This window comes from Miscanthus floridulus, chromosome 9, assembly GCF_019320115.1.
Source record: "Miscanthus floridulus cultivar M001 chromosome 9, ASM1932011v1, whole genome shotgun sequence".
Taxonomy (NCBI): Eukaryota; Viridiplantae; Streptophyta; class Magnoliopsida; order Poales; family Poaceae; genus Miscanthus; species Miscanthus floridulus.
In genome coordinates this window covers 81,258,925-81,282,431 of record NC_089588.1, presented here as the reverse complement: position 1 = coordinate 81,282,431, position 23,507 = coordinate 81,258,925, and the positions used below count along the sequence as shown (strand labels likewise).

The following is a 23,507-nucleotide window of genomic DNA, read 5'->3' as shown; positions in this document are numbered from 1 at the left end:
ATTTGTAGTCAAAGTTTAAAATATTTAACTTAAGACAACCTCAAAACGACTTGCTTTAGAGAACCGGAGGGAGTACATCGGAGGAGCACCGTATGTGTTGGAAGATCCTTGATAGAAAAACCAAAGGGATCAAATTCGACACTAACATTGTTGTCCCTAGTAAGACAGGCATGGTCGCGCCATTGCCCACGGTGATTGGAGTGGAATTGAAAATGGGTTGGGGAGAGGTGAAGTTACTAGGGCTGGACGACATGTGGGATGAGGCGCTGGTGTCGAGGAACCACTCGGCGATTTGGGTTCCCGACGGTGGAACGGCCGCCGTGTTCAGAGCAGCAAGGAGTGCTTGCTGGTTCCAAACGTCTGGTGGTGGCATGGATGCAATGAAGGCGCTGGGATCTGGAGAAGGGTTCCTGGCGAAGTACGCTTGGTGTGTAGGAGTGCCTAGGCGAGGGCCAAGGACGCCAGCTCCAGGCGCTCGGAATGGCATCTGCCAGGCCTGGACCATGCCAGTCCAGGGGTTGGCGCCTAGAGTCCAAGTAGGAGGACCACGGGGCGTGGAGTAGGAACCGCCAGGGTGTTGGTTGTAGCCGTGACCACGGCCACGGCCACCTTTGTTGTCGTTGCGCGGGGCCGTTCCGCCGATAGCAGGAGCGGGGGGCTAGGAAGGAGGGGGTGCACCGCTGGATCTGCCTTCGGTGTGGGAAGGAGCCGGTGGACGAGAGCCGCCGGTGGTGAGGAGAGCTTGCTGGGAGGAGGTCTTGGCGTGCTCCTTATCGTACTGTTCCTCCAGGAGAAGATAGGAGCGCGCCGAGAGGAAGGTGTGCGGCGGTTGTCGCGCGGAGATCGCCGGGATCGCGTGGCGGTATTTAGAGCTGAGGCCGCGCAGCATGTTGAGGACCTGGCTGGTCTCGCGCACCGGCTGCCCAACATCCCGGAGCGCGCCTGGTGTATTGGGTGATGTTCATGTCGCACTGAACGAGGTTCCTGTACTCAGCTTCGAGGTAGACCGCACGATGGAGTTCGTTGTCGCGGAATTGTGCATGGATGCCAGCCCAAATCTGGTACGCGGTTCATCCGGTGCACGTACGATCGCACGCACGTCCTTGGAGATCGAGTTGTACAACTAGCTCAGGATGCACTGGTCGACAACATGCCACTGCAGATCACGGCTCTGGGCGGCGGTTTGCGGGGAAGAAACATGGCCGCCAAGACTAAACTTGCCGAGAAGACGTGGGAGAAGAGGCGCCTGAGGATGCACCGGCACTGGAGATCATGCCGAAGAGAGGGTTTTCGGTCATGTCATTCCTGGCGCGGAGGAGGAAGGACGGCGAAATGGCACGGTGATGAACGAACGGCGAGTGTAGGGAGGCGATGGATCAACCCGTGCAAGCTGATACCATGTAGAAAGGGAATTAGAGAGCCAACAGTGTTTTCCATTGATCTCTGATGTATAAATACATGTTACAACAATGGCTGCTAAATGGGCAACCGCACTGCGTGCTAGTGTACATCATGGGCGCGGGGGCGCGTGGTGACCGCGCTCCGGACTTGGTCAGCGACGGCGGTTAGCATGTCTGGTCTTGGCGCTGTCCCTCAACAATCATATCGCCTTCTTCGTCGCGAATGACATATCCCCAGCCGCCATCTCCTGTTTCTTTGCGGAAGGATGCATCACGATTAATTTTTAGGAATCCGTGTGCCAGTTTCTGCCACTTTTGAATTCTCCTGGCAATGGCCCTCGGTTCTTTTGCCGTGGATTGGGTAATTTCGCCAATATAACATTCAACCGATTTAACTATTAAGTGAATCGGTCTTCGCTGCCCTTCCTCTCTGATTTTGTTCCTTTCTCACCACCACATCCACATTCCGACAGCAAGCTTGAGCCGCAAGTGCTTGGACAGCCCCAGGATGTAGCGGACTACCTCCCTCGCTGAATCAATCGTGGCTAGCTGAACAACGTGTTTTGTCAGGCCATTTCATGAAGAATAAGAAGAGTGGAAAGGAGGGTTGGGCTGCTATAAACACTACTATATAAACCATTTTTAGGGGCGGCTCGTAACCCTTTGTAGGGGCGGTTTGACTAGCCGCCCCTACCGAACCGTCTCTACAAATCGTGTATTTGTAGGGACGGTTCGGAGGCCGTCCCTATATATCGATTTGTAGGGGCGGCTCGTATTACCAGCCGCCTCTATAATACCTGTTTGTAGGGGCGGTTCAATCTAGAACCGCCCCTACAGTACGTTTTCCCGCAAAAAAAATTCAAATTTACATTTTAAATTCGACCAGAACACTATTTGTTTCCGCGTATTCCATACAGCGTTCGCGTTGCCAAACGCCCCGCGACCAGCGTTCTGAACCGCGTTCGCATTGCCGAATGCCCCACGACCAGCGTTCCGAACCGCATTCACGTTGCCGAACGCCCTGTGACACGTTCTGAACCGCTTAGACTACAAGCACAAGAGTATTATATAAACTACAATTACAAGTCCAATTCACAAGAATATATACAATCCATCATTAAATATATAAATTCCATACACATTGTTATCAACGTCCTAGAGCTAGCCTTTAGTCTCACGAAGGTGTTGGTACTGAGGATTTCTACCTAAGTCAGACTCTCGGTCATGGTAGGCGTCCTTTGACGTGTACAATCTGGTCCAATATGAAGTTGCAAAGGTCGCCGATGAGCTCTAAGAGTTGGTCATCCTTGTATGGGTCTCTTTTCATTTCCTTTCTCTTCTTTCCACTATAAGAGAACAAGTTTCGGTTTAGTATTTCATACCATGTACGAAGTTTTTATACTACGGGTGAAGAGGTTCAAACTTACCCTTAAGGGGTGTCTCCTGTAGGCACCGGTGTTACTCATCATAGAACATATATAGTATCCACAATGTACACTCCTAGGCTTCTGCTTGGGGCACTGTGTGTTTTGCATATGAAAATGTTAAGTAATGCTTTTGATAGCCATGTAATGGAGTACTGAAAGAAGTAAGTTACACTTACCGCACATAGTGTTTTTATAGCTAGCTTTTCCTTCCTTGCTGGATCATGCCTTCCATGATGATTAGTGACATAGAACCTAAATGCCCTGTTCGAATTATTTTAGCAAATACAACTTGTTAGTATCCAAAAGTGAACGCTTACAAGTATGTATACAAACATATAAGCTAATGAGGATTGTCGATATGTATACGTCTTGAGAATCGATATGAAGTCTTTGTATGTCACCGGGTCCCTATCTATTGAATCAAAGACCCATGCCATGCTCCTCCCGACATCGACGGCTATACAAATCCAGTGGTTGCTGCATGGATTTAATCATAGAACTAGATAAGCTCTTTTGCATCGAATAAAATATATCAAACAAAGCTTTAAATATAGAGTTGAACTTACTCGAAGTTGTATGGTAGCCATATAGTAGAGTGTTGTTGGAGAGTTTTGAAAGCCAAGGCAATGTATGCCGCAACCTTAAGGGACTCTTCCCTTAGTTTCACCGTACGGATGTGCTCTTTCTCCCGAAGAGTCTTCGTAGTAGCTAGCTCTTTAGCATCTAGTTTCCACTGTTTAGGGTAATTAAAATTTATTTGGGCTATAGCTTGAGGGTCTAGATACCTGACTTTCACATTTGGCATTTGTTTGACAATGTGCACTTGCATTCTATAAATCACGGCGTGGGTTAGTTATAACAAAATTCAAAGATTACATTCATATCATATCATATCGGGACGACAAGGACTTATAGGCACCACGTGCGAATTAGATTCATCTCCATTTCTCCCAAGTGAAAGCATGTCTGCATGTAATTGAAGTCAAAGACAATTTTCCCGGCTGGGCTTCCAAATGTGCCGGTGGGGAAGCATGCTTGTATGAGGTCTATGCTCGTTGGGAGAACACGCAAGTACTAATCATGGAACCTTCTCATTCCAAGTGGTAGGCGTTGGATGTCCCTGTTTGGTAGGAAGGGCTTGTCTCTTTCATATGTTTTTGGGCAATCCTTTGACCATTTGATGGCATCAATATTTGGATACTGCTTTGTAATTTGGTGGAGTTTGCTAGTGATGGCCTCCTCAGAACCCCGTGATTAGACTTTTTAACTTGGTTCTCGGGCTTGAACTGGCCATGGGAATACCACTTGGACACCGACGAGATGTTTTTCATCGGAACATAAACTGGCCTTATGGTGATTGGATGCTTCTTTTGAAGTTCTCATTCAGGCACATCCTCATCTTTTTGTGCAACACCTTCTTCAGAAGGCACTCGTTGTTCATGTATCGGTTGTGCTTGTTGAGAAGACTATGGCATCTCATCATGCACTTGCCCGGTACGAGCTGGAGAAGGTTGTGGCATCTCATCAGGCACATGCTCGCTAGGAGGCGGGGAAGAATGTGGCATCTCAGGAATGTGGTGGTCACAAGATGGTGAAAATATCTCCCCGACCTCAACAACTTGCTCCAAATTTGGGAGAGGGGGAGGCGGCGAAGAAGCAGTCAATATAATGTCCCGTTTGTGCCAGAGGATGAACTGCCCCATAATGTCTCCAAGTAACACCAGCCCCTCGGGAGTTGCGTAGTCTATCCTCCACTAGCATGAACTCAGGCTTCACGGTATGCACCTCGACCCTAGTGTAGTCCGGCGGTATCTTATTATTGTGGTGTAAGCCACCGGGAGGATGTGCCACACCCGTTGCCACCTCCATCACAGTGTTCTGCCGACCGCTGAGAAACACCAAGGTGCAACTAGTTGGTTCCCGTATGCGATCGACGGGGGTTGTGGCTGCAGTGGAACCTTGGCTACTAGGAACTTTCGAAGGGCTGCCAACTAATGCCAGTTCTCCCGGTGGTGTCACTAATATCCGTGGCTCCATAGACAGTCCTTGCTCCTCCAGCGCCTTCGCAACTAGAGCCTTTACTTGGAGCTCAAGATTAGTCTCCCGGTCTCTGCCATGTTTCTTGTACATGTGCCTGTCCTCTTCGAATCCTTACTTCCAGGTCATCCTTTTCCCTAGCCCCCTGGTGCGGCCTATGTGCTCCTTGTTTCCCAAGCCAAGGCTAAGCTCGTCCCTCTCTCTGGAAGGATTGAATGAGCCCTTCTCCTTGTCTTCAGCATATTTTAGTATCCTTGATACTGCCTCTTGGGTCTCCAGCTTATCAAACTTAAGATTACCGCTGGATGATTCTGTACTCCTCGCATATATCCAATTCCTTGAGCGTACCTTCAAATTTGTCACATCGATATTCCCAGCAGCTGTGGCCTCTTCATCCATCTTCCTAAACTGCTCTTCCTTGGCATAGTAGCCACCGGGGCCTAGATGATGGTGGTGTTTGTTCCTCTTCGCCAGCTCGGTGTTACGGGCACTGAGCTCCAATGCCTCCGGTGAAGTCTTTTGAGCCACGAGCTCCTCCCATTGACTAGGAGTTATTTTGCCGAACTCGTTGAAGGGAGTTAACCCCTTTTGGATATACTTCGTGTTGAGCTCCGACCTCCAACGTCTGAATGACTCTCCCATCATCCTGAAAGCATTTTTTTACCAGTTCATTGCTTACCCTCCGGAAATCTAAAATTGAGCTTCAGCTGCCTATCCCATAGTTCATTCTTTTTGTTCTCTGGTACCTCTTTCCAGTTAGGGATTGCTGGGTTCAATTTATCTCTTACTAGGGCCCCGATCGCATTACGGAATCATCCTCTTAATTCCTTCGGCTCAAGGATCTCCCCTGCTGGCCCGACCTCCGTTATCACATAGCATGCCTTATCTGGATATAGATTTCCTTTTCTATCCCCTCATTTCCTCTTAGGCTTGGTAGTCGTGGTTGTGTCTTGAGGTTGTGGAGCAGAGGCATCGTGATCCATCTCTGTGGTTGTTGCCTCTGCTCTCCTTTCCTCTACTCCAGTCTTGTCCAGGGAGATGTCGCGGACATCAACATCGTCTTTTCCGAGTTTCAGGAGGGACCTGTATATATGATAGGTCAAAGTGTTAGCAGAGGTAACACAACCAAAGCTTTAGCAAAATTTACAAGCTAAGGCTTTTTCCCTACCTCCTCGTTCGGGTCAAAATCCTTGTCCAAATCTTCCTCCATTGGCCTCCTTCTAGCTTCACGTGGGAAAGGATCCTCGGGACTTACATATCCCTCTTCTGAGTCCTCATCATCATCATCATCAACTTCTTCGCCTTCAGCAGCCTCTCCTACTCTTCCTTCTGCTCCCCCTTCCTCCTCGTCACACTGCTCCTGAGTAAGCATCACTTCTAGATCCTTTTCTAACTCGTTATCGAACTGCTCCTAAGTAAGCTGGTCCTCTAGTGCTTGCTCCTCATAGGTTGGGTGCTCATCATGCTCGAGGCATCGGGCTGCACTGTCTGGTGTTCGTGACATTATTTCGCGCTTTGTTCTAATAGATGCAAGAAAGTGTGCTTTAGGTATGCGAGAAGGTATAAGAAATCAAAAAGGTCTATAAACAAAAGTAGTCCTATAAAACAACAATATATAAAAAAACGAGTAGTAGCAGCGGTAGAGACCTTAGAAACATGTCAATCATCATCTGATCTTGAACTTAGAGCATCAAGGCATCATAACAGAGAAGAGAGGAGAAGGTAATGTAGGGGCGACTGCTAATGATGCCAAGTTCCTCACAAGTTCTTGATCATCAGCTCATATTCCATATAATGTATGGACTTGGACAATTTCATCATTGGCAAAACAAAGGAGAGGAGAGGAGAGGAGAGATTTGGCAAAAAAAACCAACAGCTGCTTAGCAAACATAGAGCAGCAGCTAATGGCAAAAGATAGGACAACAAGTCCTGGGCGAGTCCTGGAAGATTTGGCAAAAAAAGCAACAGCAACCAACAGTTAGTAGCTAGAAGTAGCAAGTAGTAGTAGTAAGTAGAAAGTAGTAGAGTAGAGTAAGTGTAGCAGTAGAGTGGAAGTAGTAGAGTAAGAGCAGCAGATCACCGAAAGAAGAGCAGCAGTAGGAGTAGCAAGTATAGGGAGGAGGAGTAATAGAAGTAGTAAGAGGAGGAGTAGTAGGAGTAGGAGGAGGAGGAGGAGTAGGAGTAGTGGTAGGAGGAGTAGTAGTAGCAGCAGCCACTACACACCAGCAGTATATAAGCAAAAAAACAGAGGAGTAGTAGTAGGAGCAGGAGGAGTACTAGTAGGAGTAGGAGTAGTAGTAGTAGTAGTAGTAGTAGTAGTAGTAGTAGTAGTAGTAGTAGTAGTAGTAGTAGTAGTAGTAGTAGTAGTAGTAGTAGTAGTAGTAGTAGCAGCAGCAGCAGCAGCAGCAACAGCCACTACACACTAGCATTATATAAGCAAAAAAATAGAGTAGTAGTAGGAGGAGGAGGAGGAGGAGTAGTAGGAGTAGTGGTAGGAGGAGGAGTAGACCAAGAAAATATCACAAATATAGTTAACAGTAGAAACCGGCCAATGTGAAAACATAGGAAATCACTTAGTGCTATAAGCAAAAGGCAAAAATTAGTAGTAGTAGGAGCAGTAGTAGTAGTAGTAGTAGAAGTAGAAGTAGTAGAAGAAGTAGTAGTACTAGTAGTAGTAGAAGTAGGAGGAGTATGAGTAAGAGGCCTTAGAAATATGTCAATAATCATTTGATCTTGATCTTGGAGCATCAAGGCATCATAACAAAGAGGTGCTTGAAGGTAAGGTAGATGATGCCCAGTTCCTCATAAGAATTTGATCATCAGCTCATTTCAGATAATATATGGAGATGACAATTTCATCATAGGCAAAAAGGAGAGGAGAGGAGAGAAGAGGAGAGGAGAGGAGGCCAAAAAAAGTAGCTGCTGCTTGCTAAAACAAATAGAGGAGCACTAGCTTGCCAAAACAAATAGAGCAGCTGCTGCTGCCAAACATAGAGGAGAGGATAAGAAACAGAGTGGAGATGATTGGATCATGTCAGCCATACAGTAGCCGATAGGAGCCATGCAGGAAGCCGATAGGCAAGTACTATCGGTAAGCCTGTAGGAAGCAAAAACAAATTGGCCTATAGGAAGCCAACAACTGTTAGTAGCCGATAGAAGCCATGCTGGAGGCCAATAGGCAAGCAAAATGGTTGGAAAATTTGCTAAATGCCATCACAGGGAGGCATCTAGTGTGACCTATGGAGAAAAAGAGAGAGATCTTCTACTTCTACCATACAACAGTAAGCTGGTAGATTGTTAACCCAATACCAAGCTGTAAAATTCATAAAAGAAAGACCGGAGTATAACAACTCGATAGGCTACTACACACTTGAGCATAAATGATTGTATTAGTATCAAAATGACTAAGCATGTAATGACTTCTGACAAACAAGTACCAGTGCTCAGGAGCCTGGAGTATTTGGCATGTTACTACATAACAGGCAGCTACATGACACAAGACTATGGCTACTACACAAGAGTTAAACACTTTAGAGACCTCGCTTATGCAGTATCCTTCCTGCCTTATTACTAGAGAGCCATGTAGGTATATAACCCCTCAGTACCACTCACCACGAAAGAATAATGTTATTTTGGACATTGACATGCTCTCCAAAAATTTATATTCAAATAAATAATTTAATTGTAGTGTAACAATAGAACCGAATGATATATAATATTATTACAGTACTTCTGGAGATACATCTTCTACTTATATGATTCTCATGTTTTAAACATGAAAATTTAGAAACATATCAATAGTCATGGTTTCAAACTATACTTATTTCAAAAACAACAACTTTTTCCATCTGGAGGAAGTAAGATTGAACATGACGACATGATAGTGCACTGACCTTTGAGACGGATGGCGACGATAGACGATGAGCGAGGCGGCGGCGGTGGTGGAGCGCCCGAGAGCGACCCCCGCGTCGATGTCGGTGAGTTCGGTGGTCGAGGTCGGAGAGGGAGCGCCGGTGGCGGGGACACCAGCTAGAGCACGTGGCCGAGCCTGCGCAGCTCAAACCCTAGCCCCGGCAGCCTACGAAAAGGCGGCAGTTGGGGAACAGAGACGGAGGCGGTGGAGGAGCGCCCGAGAGCAACCCCCGCATTGATGTCGGCAAGTTTGGTGGTCGAGGTCGGAGAGGGAGCGTCGGAAACCCTAGCATCGTCGGCCGGGTGCGGGGAGGGGGCGCGCGGGTGCGGGGAGGGGGCACGGGCGTCGGGAGAGGTCCAGGGGTGCGGAGAGGGGGCGCGGGCGTTAGGAGAGGTCCGAGAGGCAGCGTCGGCGGGGCGCCGAGGAAGGAGTGGGCAGCCTGACAGCGTTAGAGGAAGAAGAGAGCGCCCTATAGGTTTTCACCCGTGCACCCTTGTATTTATACTCAGGCCGATTTCTAGGGGCGGTTCCTGATCTAGCCGCCCCTATAAATGCATTTGTAGGGGCGGTTCCTGATCCAACCGCCCCTACAAAAGCATTTGTAGGGGCAGTTCTTGATCCCGCCCCTACAAATATTTTCTATTTTTTAATTCTTAATTCTATATTTTTTATATCACAAAAACACAAAGTAATATAAAAATAATTGTATATATGCACAAATATAATGTTTTGTATTATTCTATATATGCAGAAATATATATAAAAACAATTGTAGTCAAAACAATATAGAAGACAAAAAAAACAAAAATTAAAAATTTGAATTTTAAAACTTCGACTACAATTTTATGACATTAAATAAAATAAAATGAAAATATTGTAAACAATTTGGTCATCTTGTCCTGTGACTTTGTTTGAAGGATTCAAAATTTAAAATTCAAACAATTTCAACTTAAAACAATATTTTGAAAGAGTAAATGATTTCAGATGAAAAACTCATGAGTACCAAAGTTGTAGAACTCATCAATATGTATAGCTTTTATGTTGATCATATTTTCATTTGATCAAATTTGAACAGTTGAAATTTTGAATTTCAATAAATGGCAACTTCAAATAAGATTTTGAAACCTTAAATGATTTCAACAATAAAAGTCATGAACATAAAAGTTGTTGAACTCATCACTATCTATAACTTTTATTTTGGTCACTTCTTTATGTGACAAAGTATTAGGAAATATTGTTCACAAATTCACATATGACTCATAGTTTTATGAACTATACAAGAAATATGTTGATTTGTGAATAATGTTTACTATCACTTTATCAGATAAAGAAATGATCAAAATAAAAGTTGTACATCTTGATGAGTTATACAACTTTGGTATTCATCACTTTTTCAGCTGAAATCATTTAATGGTTGAAATTCTCATTCGAACTTGTTATTTTTTTAAATTTGAAAAATTAAGTGTTCAAACTTTGTCAAATGAAAAGGATGACTAAATCAACACACTAACTTGATAGTGCATGATTTTAGAAAATTTTAGGAAAAAACCATCACATTTGGAGTTAGTATGAGGGAGAAAGACTAGTTAAAAATTTTACCCAAAGATTAAAAAGAAAAATCATAACTGTTCATGATGATCAATGATGAACAAGTGTGATTTCTCTTTTTAATCTATGGTTGAAGCTTATAACTAGTTTTTCTCCCTTATACTAACTCCAAATGTGATGGGTTTTTTTCTAAAATTTTCTAAAATCAAGCTCTATCATTTTAGTCTAGTCATCTATCTTTGTCACTAATTTTGAACAATTCACATTTTGAATTTCAGAAAATGACAGCTCCAAACCTTATTTTCAAACACTAAATGATTTCAGCTGTAAAGGTGATGAATATAAAAGTTGTATAACTCGTCAAGACCTCCTACTTTTATTTTGGTCATTTCTTCATTTCATAAAGTGTTAAGTGATTTCATAAAGTTTTCGTAGTAATAGAGTGGTTGTTCAAATAGATTCATCTGGATGTTGCAAAGGGTAGTCTCACACACATGCAAAAATGTAGTCTCACACACATACAAAAATATATAGTCTTACACACATACATAAATATATAGTCTCACACGCATGCATAAATTAAGTCTTACAAGCACAGACTTACACAAACACTCCACATTCAACAACTAGCTAGCCTGTTGTAACGACTTTCCCCTTGACACCTTTTTGTTCCCATGGCAATATGTCTTTGGGTAGGTTCTTTTCCACAATACTGATCTTCTTAGGAAAGTCTGTGAATAGCGGCATCTCATCGTAGTTATTGTAAGCTTCAACATCGTCCATGCCATCAACTCCAATAATGTGTTGTTTCCTCCAATAATGTGCTGTTTCCCGGAGGCAACCACGTGCTTTGTCTTCTTCTTCGGGGGGAGGTTACTTTATGGGTCAGACATATAGAAAACTTGTGCGACATGTGAAGCGAGCACCCAAGGGTCATCTTGGTAGCCTAGATTCTCGAGGTCCAGGACTCTCAATCCGAACTCGTTTAGTTGGTGTTGTTTGATCCAGCGACATCGAAACAGGACCACCGTTATATCCCTTCCATAGTTAAGTTCCCATATCTCTTCAATGATGCCAAAGTATTAGATCTTTCACCCCAATCCATCGAGAGGCTCTATTCGAACACCGCTGTTTTGGTTCACATATTTTCTATCCTTTGCGTGGGTATAGTATGTATACCCATTGATGTCATAAGCATTCCAAGATGTCACTTGTCTCGATGGCCCCTCTGCCAACCTACAGATGGTAATAGAGTCTATGGTTTCTCCAAGCGGTATGTTTTGGTCCTTCAACCATGTAGTTAGTCGTTGCTTGTGTTGTTTCATGACCCAATCATACGAACGACCATTTCTCTCTGACATAATGATAGCCAAGTGTTCATCAATATACGTTTGCATCAGTTGTATATTTTGGTCCTTCAACCATGTAGTTAGTCGTTGCTTGTGTTGTTTCATGACCCAATCATACGAACGACCATTTCTCTCTGACATAATGATAGCCAAGTGTTCATCAATGTACGGTTGCATCAGTTGTGTACTCTGCATGACACTGTAATGCGCCCGACTCACCTCTTTGTAATCATGGTCGATGAACACTTTTCTACCACTGGTGCCCTTCCCAGCCAGCCTACCCTTGTGACGAGAATCGGGTTTACCAATCCCTTTCGGTACTTTTAGGTACTCTTGACAGCACTCGATGACTTCTTCAGTACTATAACCCTCTATCATGGAGCCCTCTGGGTATGCTCGATTATGCACGTATCAACTTAGAACCAACATGAACCGCTCATAGGACCACATTTCATGCAAGTAGCAAGGGCCCAGTGCCTGTATCTGATGAACCATATGAATCATGAGATGTGGCATTATATCAAAAAAAGCAGGAGGTAAACACATCTCTAGTTGGTTTTGTGTCTCCACCACAAATTCATGTAGGTCACTCAGCTCTTGCTTGCCAATCGTCTTCTGTGAGATCTTCGAAAAGAAGTAGCACATGCGGGTGATGGCCATTTTTAAGAACTCTAGCTTTATAGCCCTGATTGCAATAGGTAGAAACATTGTTAGCATCACATGGCAATCATGAGCCTTGCAGTGTGTTATTGACAAGTCCTTCATTGACACTAGCTTCTTCACATTTGCTGAAAACCCAGTCGAGACTTTGATCCCCCTCAAGAAAGTGCATATAGTTCTCTTCTCGTCTGGTGTTAGGTTGAAGCACGCAATGGGCAGAGTGTATTTTCCATTAACTTCAGGTACCGGGTGAAGCTGGGGCATCACATTTAGCTACACCATGTATTTTCGTGCTTTCAGACCATCCTTTGACTTGCCTGTGTCCATCAAGGTAGCAATGAGACTCTCAAAGACATTCTTCTGCACGTGCATAGCATCAATGGCATGGGAGACCTCCAAGTCTAGCCAATAAGGTAGATACTGAAAGAAGATCGATTGTTTCTTGAAAGGTACGCCTTCGACAGGAGGTGTGCTTCTATCTCTGTTCATCCCATCCGGATTCTTCTTTCCATAGACGACGTGTATGTTTTTGACCATTCTGTACACGTGTTCTCCATTATGACGTCTCTCCGGAGGGGGTTCAATCTCCGGGGCGTTGTCATAAAATCTAAAGAACAATTTGCTATAGTACTTGTGACTTGTCTTTAAGAAACGTCGATTCCTTAGGTAAACTATCTTATTGGATGCATCTAGGTACACCCATGTAGTACCATCCAAGCAAACCAAGCATCTAGTCTTTCCTTTGATTTGTCCGGATAAAGCAAACAACGCGGGGTAATCATTGGCAATAACAAATATTATTGCTCTACATATGAAGTCCTCCTTTCGGAATGCATCGTACATCTGCTCCCCATGCCTCCATAGCCTCTCCATTTCTTGCATCAAAGGCTCGAGGAACACGTCTATATCAATGCCTGGTTGTTTAGGGCCAGAAATAAAAATAGTGAGGATAAGGTACTTTCTCTTCTGACACAACCATGTTGGGATGTTGTACATGGTCAAGATCACTGGCCATGTGCTATGGTCGCTCATCCTCTCATTGAAGGGATTCATTCCATCGGTGCTCAAGCCAAACCGTACATTCCTTGGGTCATCGCTGAATTCTTTGTGCTTCTCATCAAACCTTTGCTACTGACTACAATCAGCCAGGTGTGCAATCTTATCATCATCCACCTTGCGCTCATCATCCCACCATGTCATGAGTGCGGCTTCTTTAGGGTTTAGGAAGATACATCTCAAGCGGTCGGTCACTAGCAGGTACCACATTACCAATGCATGAATTCTTCTCTGCTTTGCATCGTTGCCTAATGGAGTGTCCTCTGGGGGCTGAGATTCTTGTACCACCTTTTTTGTACCCTTCTTATTTCTCTTTTCCCCTATGGAGACTTCATCCCCACCATAAAGGTCATTGTTCTTGTACCGGCTGGCCCCACATCAGGGACACTTATCCAGTGACTTGAACGTTTCACCATGAAAAAGTATACAGTGGTTGGGGCATGCATGGATTTTTTCAACCCCCATTGTCAATGGACTTATGACCTTCTTCGCTTGGTATGTGTTGGCGGGAACTGAGTTTGGTTGTGGCAGCACCCATGACAGGAGATGCAATAGATCATTGAAACTACAGTCTGACCAGCCGTACTTAGCCTTCAGGATGAGCAGCTCAAGCACAAAACGTAGCAATGTCTAATGTGTCGGACAACACTTTTTAACACCATACACAATCTTCTAAATTTTAGTAAAATCTCTGGTCCAAGGGCTCGAATCATGTCCTCCAAATCATCTTCATCCCCGACACGTGCTCCACCATCATTATTGGCACCACCTTCATCGTTACCATCCTAACCACCAGCATCACCACCTTGTACATTGCCAAACTCGAAATCCATTCGTGCATCAAGCTCTACTGAATATTAGGACAGAGATTCTATGGTTTTGTCGTCATATTCCTCCTCATCCTCGTCGTTAACAATAACCGTTTCACCATGATGAATCCACACTGTGTAGTCCTCAACAAATCCTCGCATAATCAAATGTGATCTGATGATAGTCATATCTGTCCATGCCATATGGTTCTTGCAATCTTTACAGGGGCAAATAATTGTATCATTATTCTCTTTCAATGTCGTTGCATGCTTCTTTGCGGCTTCAATAAATTTATCCACCTCTTTACGGAAACCTGCCTTGAACCTTAACGAACCATACATCCAAGAGTTCATGTACTCCATCTTTTACAACAACAACAAAACAAATATTAAAGGACTACTTATTCAGATATGTATAAAAATGAATAAAATTAATAATTACTTGAGAATAATTGTATATACTTCAGATATATATGAATATAAATCTAATATAATTATATAAAGCATACAAACACACCATGGTAGAGGAACATTAATTAATTTTCCATTTATCCATAAATAATTAAAATACATATTTATTGATTACAATAAATAATTTCAAAGACAACAATGAGCAATAATTATACTTTAGCCAATATCTTTCATACAAACCCTAGTCCAATTTTATTAAACATAAATTTACAAAAACGAAATTAATGAAAAAATCAAACCCTAGATCTAGATCCACATGCACATGAAACATGCATAAAACTAACTAATTATTCACTAAAATTAAGAAACATGGACCAAATAAGGGTATGATCTTGTTCCCCTCCCTAATTTACCCTAGTACATTTAAAACTTGGGTCTAATTTGCTTCATAAGTAGCTCAAGCACCATAGAAGAGAGAGAAAAACAAAACTTTAATTACTCACTAACCAACCATTAAAACTTCAAAAAAAAGTGTGGAATAACATTTTGTTACCTTCTACAATCTCTCCACCAAATAATTTGAGACCAAAACCTTCCTCCCTTAATAGAGTAATTTTTGGGAGGTGCCCAAGGTCTCCCCACATTTCTTTCACGGGTTGGAGTGAGTGACCTGAGGAGGAAGAAGGTGCTGCAGTTGTGTTATATGTGGGTCATTTGTAGGGGTGGCTGGTGATTGAGCCGCCCTTACAAATCGGAGGTATTTTATACGGGGTCATTTGTAGGGGCGTCTCAATCACCAGCCGCCCCTACAAATAGAAACACCGGGGGCGACTGGTGAGTGAGCCGCCCTATAAATCTGACCCATTTGTAGGGGCGGCTCGTATCACCAGCCGCTCCTGCTGTTCCATTTGTAAGGCGGCTGGTATCTAGGCTCCCAAGCACGCCACTGTAGGAGCGGCTCCATCACCAGCCGCCCCTACAAAAAATTCGTCCCATTGCTAAAAATCATTTTTTACGTAGTGAAAGCTCGACATGAGCAAAGCATACAATAGGGTTGAATGGTCCTTCCAGAAAAAAATGATGCTCAACATGGGGTTATGTGTGGAGTGGGTGGAGTTGATAATGCAATGTGTGACCTCGGTATCATATAGAGTCAAAGTGAATGGTAATCTCTCTGACGCTTTTGTGCCGGAACGGGGTTTATGTCAAGGGGACCCCCTCTCCCCTTACCGATTTTTATTAGGGAAAATTGGCTGGCGGACACCTACAGTGGTGGTCGTTTGCTGGCGGATATCCAAAGTGGAGCTGTATACTAGAAGACACTCTGGTTTGTTGTAATTATGCCAGAGGACACCGCGGGCCGGTTTCCACCGGTTGAGGAGAGAGAAAAATTTAGTTTGGACATCCGGTGCCCCTGAGCCACGTTTGGGCCTGGTTGGACCAGCTAATACCGACCCGGGCCTGGTCTGGTTAACGTCCAGGTCCAGCTGGCATGGTAGACGTCCAGGTCCAGCTCGCGGAGCGCCGTCATCAGCCGCGCCGACGGGTGGTTGCGCTTGTGGCACTGCACGCGGATCATGGCCTCCAGACCCAGGATCTTGGCGTCGATCACCACCGAGTGGCAGCGCGGCCCGCCATCGTGTCCGCCGAGCCCAACGGCATGCGGGGGTGGCCGCGCGTCGCGCTCCTTCTTGAGCGCCTCGACCTGGGCCTACAGCGTCTCCTTATCGGACTCCAGCAACGTCAGCTTGCCGCGGAGCTCGTTGATGTAGGAGATGGCGTCGCCGAGCAACGACGCCTTGTCCATCTTGGACACGTTGGGCACCACGGCGCGTAGCGCGTAGAAGCGCTGGTTCAGCTTCTGTCGCCGCTGCCGCTCCGCCACCATGTGGTTCAGCGGCTCCTCGCGCCCGTTCGCCGGCTTCCACCCACGCTTTTGCGACCGCTTCTCCGCCTCCGGTGGCGGCGCCACGACGCGGCTGCTCTCCACCTCACGCACAGACGCGTCCAGGTCCGAATGGTCGGACTCCGACTTGGCTGGCGCGCCCGTGCCCGTCGACGACCGCGTAGTGGGCACCGATGAGAAGGACAGCATGCCCTCGTTCGCCGTCGCCGCCGGGTGGTGGTTGGTGTTGCTCACCCGAGAGGTGGCCTCCATTGAACGCTTATTGTTGTTCTTCGCATCATTCGCAGCGGCGGCCTGTGTCATGGTCCCGGGAGCGGTGGTGAGGCTGGCGGTGGACGCGGGAGGCGCCAGCGACGGGTTCCTCCGGGCGTTGCTATCGGCGCCGAAGCTGAGGATCTCACCGGACTTGGGCTTGAATAACGGTGGGGTCGCCACCAAGGAAGAAGGGTTGGACGCAAAGTCAGAGAAATTGAGCTCTCGGCGGAACGGGCCCTGGTGAGCCTGATTCTGGTGCTGGTGCTGGCGCCGGCGGGGGTGGCGGCGCGTGCATGGATGGACTAGGGTTCTCCGTGAGCGTGCTCGTGCTCGCGTTCTCAAAATGGATCTATGGCGGAGGCGGCAGCGGCGGCTTAGAGACGGAGATCTCGGCCGATGGGCGCAATAAGGAATCCTTGATGTCCATGACCGGCATGTCGGCGAGCCATAGCACGGAGGGGTCCATCTCCGCCTAGTTGAATCCGGTCGCGGGCTGCTGCTGCGACGGCGCCTGAGGCTACACTGGCGGCCACGAGCCACCCCCTGCTCCGCCCCCGAAGAGCGAGCGGATCTTCGCCATGCTCTTGGCAGTCTAGAACACGACGTCGGTGGAGCCGAGCTCGAGCACCCCGGTGCTGACGGGGAAGCAGACCATGGTGCGGAGGCCGAAGTTGTAGGCCTGGCGCGCGTGCTCGCACGGCGCGGAGGAGAGGCCAGAGGCGATCCAGGTGGGCTGGCCGGCGAAGAGCGCCTGCCCGGGGAGTCCCGTCCCGTTGAGAAACGACTACGTCATGGAGACGAGGAAGAACCACTCGGTGTCGGTGACCTCCTCCTTGGGCGTGGCCGCGGCGCCGGAGATGAGGGAGTTGAGCTTGCGGAGCACGCGCTTGCGGTGCTCCTGCTTGACCTGGGCGGCGGGTGTGAGCAGCCTCTGCTTGCACTGGTCGGCGGAGGCCATGAAGACGAGCCGGTTAACCAGACCAGGCTCGGGTCGGTTATTAGCTGGTCCAACCAGATCCAAACGTGGCTCAGGGGCACCGGATGTCCAAACTGAATTTTTCTCTCTCCTCAACTGGTGGAAACCGGCCCGCGGTGTCCTCTGGCATAATTACAACAAACCAGAGTGTCTTCTAGCATATAGCTCCACTTTGAGTGTCCGCCAGCAAACGACCACCACTGTGGGTGTCCGCCAGCCAATTTCTCCTTTTTATTACGTCCGAGGGTTTTAGTGCCCTGTTAAATGCTGCAGAAAGTGCAGGACTGATAACTGGAGTGAAGATATGTGCCAATGCTCCAAGTGTATCCCATCTTTTGTTTGCTGACGATTCACTGATACTAATCCGTGCAAACACAGAGAATGCCCAGCAACTTTAAAGAATTCTGCAGTTATACGAAGGGGCAATGCTAAGGTACAAACTTTACCTCTGAGGAGGTAATATTTCAAATCAATCTTAGCCATCGATTTTTCACATTTTATAAATTACTTAATAAATTAATAAAATCCAGGAAAACAAAATAAAATCCCTCCACATCCCCCTAATGACGGGAGGAAGACATGCATGCATGCCGAATTGCCGATTCCCCACATGCGCCGATTCCCCTAATCACGCGGCAGATCGATTCTTTCCCTCTCTGTGCGCGCAGTAGCGTGGGATCCCGACGGCGTGCGCACGGGTGGAGCGGGCGGGCTGGAGTCGGGCACGCCGGTCGTCCTCGCGCGCCGCCGCCGATCCGGCCATCCTCGCTCCCTTCCAGCCAGGTCGCCTCGATCCGATTCTTCCCCCCAAATCTCTGAATCAGATCCCCTTCCTTGCTCCTTCAATCACGGAAGATGCTGCTTTGGCAATGTCGCCGAACAAGCGGCGGTCACGGGACCGATCCCCAGGTTTCCATCGCCACCTACGCCGCCATTGAAAGCCGGTGAAAACATTGGAGCTTTGTGTTCAATCATGCATTTGCGTTCTGCAGCTGGCCTCTCCGAGGACGATGGTGCCGCCGGTTCTTGGTGTCACCTGCAACTAGATCGGTATGCGCTCCACTCCCAACTCTTATTGCTTGTGGCCCTCACTGAATGTTGGCATTTGTTTATTATTGCTGCTCTCCGTATCATGATCGAGTACTTACATTGTTCGTTATTTTTTTATCACAATTGAATTCAGATTATTGAAGTTGGTGAAGTGTGGGCCTTAGCTGCTTTAAAATGGTATGTTACTATGGCATTGTATACAAACATTTTGTAAGGTTTGAAGAGAATAGTTTAATTTTGATGTGTTTTTTTTATATGATTGACAACAACCAGGTTCAAACCGTTTGTATGCCGGGAAAATTTGCAGACGCCAGCACTGTGAAGGAATTTGACAGATGAACAAAAGCGTATCGTAAGAAAAAAAATAGGATTAGGCGGCCTGCTTAGTATACCGTCCATGCCTATTCAACGCATGCTAGTGAAGTCTCTCGCCGAAAATCTCATTGAAACGGGAAAAATTGGGATGTGTACTGTATCTTAGGTTTATTTGATAAAGGGGAGAAGATTGGAATTAGTAGAAAACATGTGGACCCTATATTGTTTAATGTTTATAAACAAAAGGGTGATATAGCCATCACATTGAAATACATGGAGGAAAGGATACCAAGGGAGACCGACGAGGTTCACTTTACTAGACTTTTCGTGCTATATATGCAGTTGGTACAATTTTGGCCCCTACCTCTAAGGAGTTTGTTGGTACACATGCAAATCCTAACAATTGCAAAATCAAGTGTATAAAGTTACATACAAAATAATATAGTAATCAAAATATATCAAGTAAAAGTTATCTATTACTATAAAGGAGTGAAGGAATTGTAAAATACCTCTCCCCTACCCACCTACGATCTTCACCCTCGGATGTGTCTCGATTTTCTATCCAACGCTTGATATAGACCTGACAAGCGGACCAAAAAACGAGAAGGACGATACTTATGTGACTAAAGACGCTTCCCTTGTGGTCGGCGACCGATCTCTACATCCGCTTCGGTTTTTTTTTACGCACGACGAACGTACCCGCCGCCTGTACCCGTGTCCACTAACCGCCGCGGCCACATCCGCTCGGAGGCACAGCGTGGGGGCGCGGCTCGGGGGTTTCGAGCGACCGGCGGCGAACGGACGCCTCCCTTTTTTCTTCCTAGGTATACAGACGAGAAGCCACTAACTGCCGCGGCCACATCCGCTCGAAGGCGCAGCGTGGGGGCACGGCTTCGGGGTTTCGAGCGTGCGGCGTTCGTCTGCTCGATCGTCGGCGCTGCCCGCGTCTTGTTTGGGCGAAGGCGGAGGCCAAGGCAGAACGCGTGCGGCCTCGGCATTCGCTGGTGGCCGGTCAGCCGGCGACGGTGCGCATCGATATTCCGCCCACCAGCCCCGGCCGGGCGGTGTTCAAGGTGTGGGACTGTGGGAGGAGCTCGTCAACGTGCTAGGCAAGGACGGAACGAGCCGACCCCGCCGCCGCCTTCGTCCACCGCAAGAAGGTCCAGCACGCCCAGATGAACATCCGCGACGCCTTCCTCGCACTCTACCGCGGCCTCGACCTCCTCAAGAAGTTCAGGTATCGATATGATGGTCGATGCACTCTCTTTCTCTCGATAGCGACAACTGATCAAGCCGACGTCCTCCAGACTCCAGTTCGACTTTCTTCACGCGCATCATCAACCATCGCCATCGTTACTCTGTTGTCAACACCCGGATTAATTAATACAGATTCGCTAATAGTCAACCGGTTGTACTCTGCATGCCATCGCAGGCGCAAGAAGTGGAGCCCTGGAGGTGCAAGCCGCCGGCGATTAGCACACGTACACAAGCAAGCGAGTGCCATGCATGCCCACAAAGCGCCAGAATTCGTCCTTTGTAGCTACTGCTTTGTTTTTTTTAAATATTTGATCAATTTCACTCCATCCAGAGCTTTCCGTATTTACTTTGTCTAAATTCTATAGTTAGTATGAACCACAATATGGATTTTGCTCCTTTTGGTCATGGTCCAGGCCCTGAAGTAGTCAATAATGAAAAGAAAACTCTACTTGAAGCATTAATTAAAGTATTTATGTGAAATAAAATCTCCTCAAAACTGCCTTTTTCACATGTGTATTTCAAATTAAAATATTGTTACTTCACAAAGAAATAAAATATTGTTATATGAACGACCCCGTTCAAAATCTTGATCAGGTAATGTGATCTATATTAAATCTGGTAATGGGACACAAATTTACAAAACCCTCTATAATGCCAATCTCAATTCATTGCATCACATCAGTCATCAATCCTCTGGAAAGCATATAACATTGGTCATATAAATACAGCTTTATGTTTCCAAGGTTGGATTTCACATTACTGTTTTTTTCTGAGGTAGCTTCTCTCTCTAAAATATCCTTATCATACGTGGGTGAAAGCAGTATATTTCTAAAGTACTTCATAGTGTTTCTTTTTCCTACCATGAAACAGTACCATTTACATTGAACAGGGCAAGTATTACATGGGAAAAGGCTGAAGAGCTGAAGAAGGGGCATTGTTATATAGCTCTTGATTATATGGCAGAGTTGCCAATATTTAAGGTATGGAACATGTATATATTTTTTTGTTGTTATATAAAGCTTTGGATTATTGCATTCTTGTTTTGAATTAATTTGTATAAAGTGCATATATAGGGTATAACTTTATACTTTAGACTAGGTAGCGTGCTCGTGCGTTGCTACGGGATAACTAACAATTTATACTAAAAACATATGAATCGCACGATAAAATAACAATGCTGTTAAATTAAATACCAACGTTAAAGTGACATTTAATCAAAAAAGCAAAGTTTATGAATTTAACACAGTCACGGAGTGCACGGCGTCACAGGCTCACAAACTCTAGAGCTTCCAGAGATTGGGTCGAATCCAACCTAGAGCCTCGGAACCCTACATCTTTTCCTGGACGTGCTTCACTTCGGATGCGCCGGTAGCAATATCAACAATCTCCAGTCGATGGACCAAGTCGTATGGATCCCCATATAATGGCTCAGACATGTAGATTTTGTTCTCCTTGTACTTGGATACACTTGTTCCACTGAAGCTTTCATTGAAATGTTTAGACACGAACAGTGTCTGATCACCGATGTCCCTCACCCTAGACCACTCCGGCGTACGGTCGTGGAGGTTGCACTTGTAGATCGCGCTGCTGTAGGTGATGCTCTGTGTCTCGTGAACGTGCTCACCATGGCACCCACAATGTGCAGCTCACCGTTTGATTCCAGGTAGCTGCGGTGGCAGAGCCCCGCAGGTGGCGACAGCGATGGCAGCAGCGTCACGGTTGGAGTAGCGCCGGCGACGTTGCTGCTGCAAACGGAGATTTCTCTAGTGCAGTCGATCGCCAAGAACTTGTCTTGGCAGTGGACGATGGACCCCACGAAGAACTCCAGTTTGGTGTCGAGCAGCGTCCATGCGCTGTCGACTCCAACCCGGCAGAACGCGACCTCCGTGGAGCACCCAAGCATGGCCATGGCCACGCACTCGCGGCCGACGGCGTCAGGCGGCGCCGAGAGCATGATCTCACGGAAGAACACGTCCCTCATGTCTTCTAGCTTGATGGCTCTGCCTGCGGCAACCGCGTCCCCGTAGCCGTTGGTGGGATGGAGGACCCACCGGCCGTGGACCCTAAACACGCGTTCCGATGAGGACGCCGCCGCGACATGTTCTCCTGCTGGCGGGAGCTCAACGCGGAGAGCACGAGCACCGGCGAATGGATTCAGCAGCGTCACGGATGTCGCCTCGTCCATGAGCGCCAGCCACCCACATGAGGAGCCGTACGCCACCTTGTTGCGCACATCGGGCAGCGTCTTGGACAAGACCTTCTACGGGACGCAGTAGAAGCCGACGCGGTCTGAGTCGGGGTCGAACAGGAGCAGCAGGAGAGGCCCGAAGGTCACGAACGGGATGGCGGCGCGCCATGGGGAGCAAGCGGATCGGAAGGACGCCGCGTCGTGGCCTGACGCGGGACGCTGCCCGATGGACTCGAGGAGATCCTCTAGCAGGTTGGATCTCCAGTCAGGGAGAGGTAGGGACCTTCTCTTGGGATTGGGATGCTCAGCCATGGAAGACAGATGACATCAACTATGGTTCATGCAAGAAACAGCAAGCGAGGGCGATGGAACACGTGAGCGTGAAACCAAATGAAAGGAGGAAAAAGTTGTCCCTTTCGCAAATGCAAGGAGGGGAAGTAATTAAATATAGGCAGATTTTGCAAGGTTCTCAGAAATGCAAAGAGGTTCCTTTTGTCTTAATTCTCTTTCTTTCTGTGTTAATTATCTTTTCTTTTGCTCGTTGTCATGTATGTTGGTGCATGCAAACATGCAATGTGTATATGGATAGCACAATAATTTTCTACTTCCTATTTTGCCGTGATTCATCTATCACATGACAGATAATATTCAATCAAGGAGAATGACACGATCAATCAGTAATTAAGATGTCGTGGGATCGCAGGCGTGGGCAGACGGACGAACCAAAACAAATGTCGCACCAAAAAATATTCACACTTTGTTCTTTTTAGTTGTAGGAGAAATTAACTATTTTATTACATTTTTTAAAACTAGCTAACTGGTATTATGTATATAGGCTGTGGACTATTAAATGGAAAATGAAAAAAAACTTATGAAGTGTAGGGTTACACGTAGCTTGTTAAACTTTAAATAAAATATTTACAATGAACTTATGTTGTCATAGATTTGTA

The 23,507-nt window shown here is 46.5% G+C and overlaps 1 long non-coding RNA gene and 1 pseudogene across 1 annotated transcript; one reads left to right on the top strand and one right to left on the bottom strand.

Moving 5' to 3' along the window:
- Nucleotides 1-16,054: 16,054 nt before the first annotated feature.
- Nucleotides 16,055-17,729, bottom strand: LOC136480160 (transcription factor MYC2-like; annotated as a pseudogene).
- A 668-nt stretch (nt 17,730-18,397) lies between these two features.
- On the top strand, nt 18,398-19,386 carry LOC136482256 (uncharacterized). The gene is made up of 4 exons (XR_010765020.1): nt 18,398-18,656; nt 18,740-18,797; nt 18,931-18,974; nt 19,071-19,386. It is a non-coding gene; the product is annotated as an uncharacterized lncRNA (long non-coding RNA).
- The last annotated feature ends 4,121 nt before the right edge of the window (nt 19,387-23,507 follow it).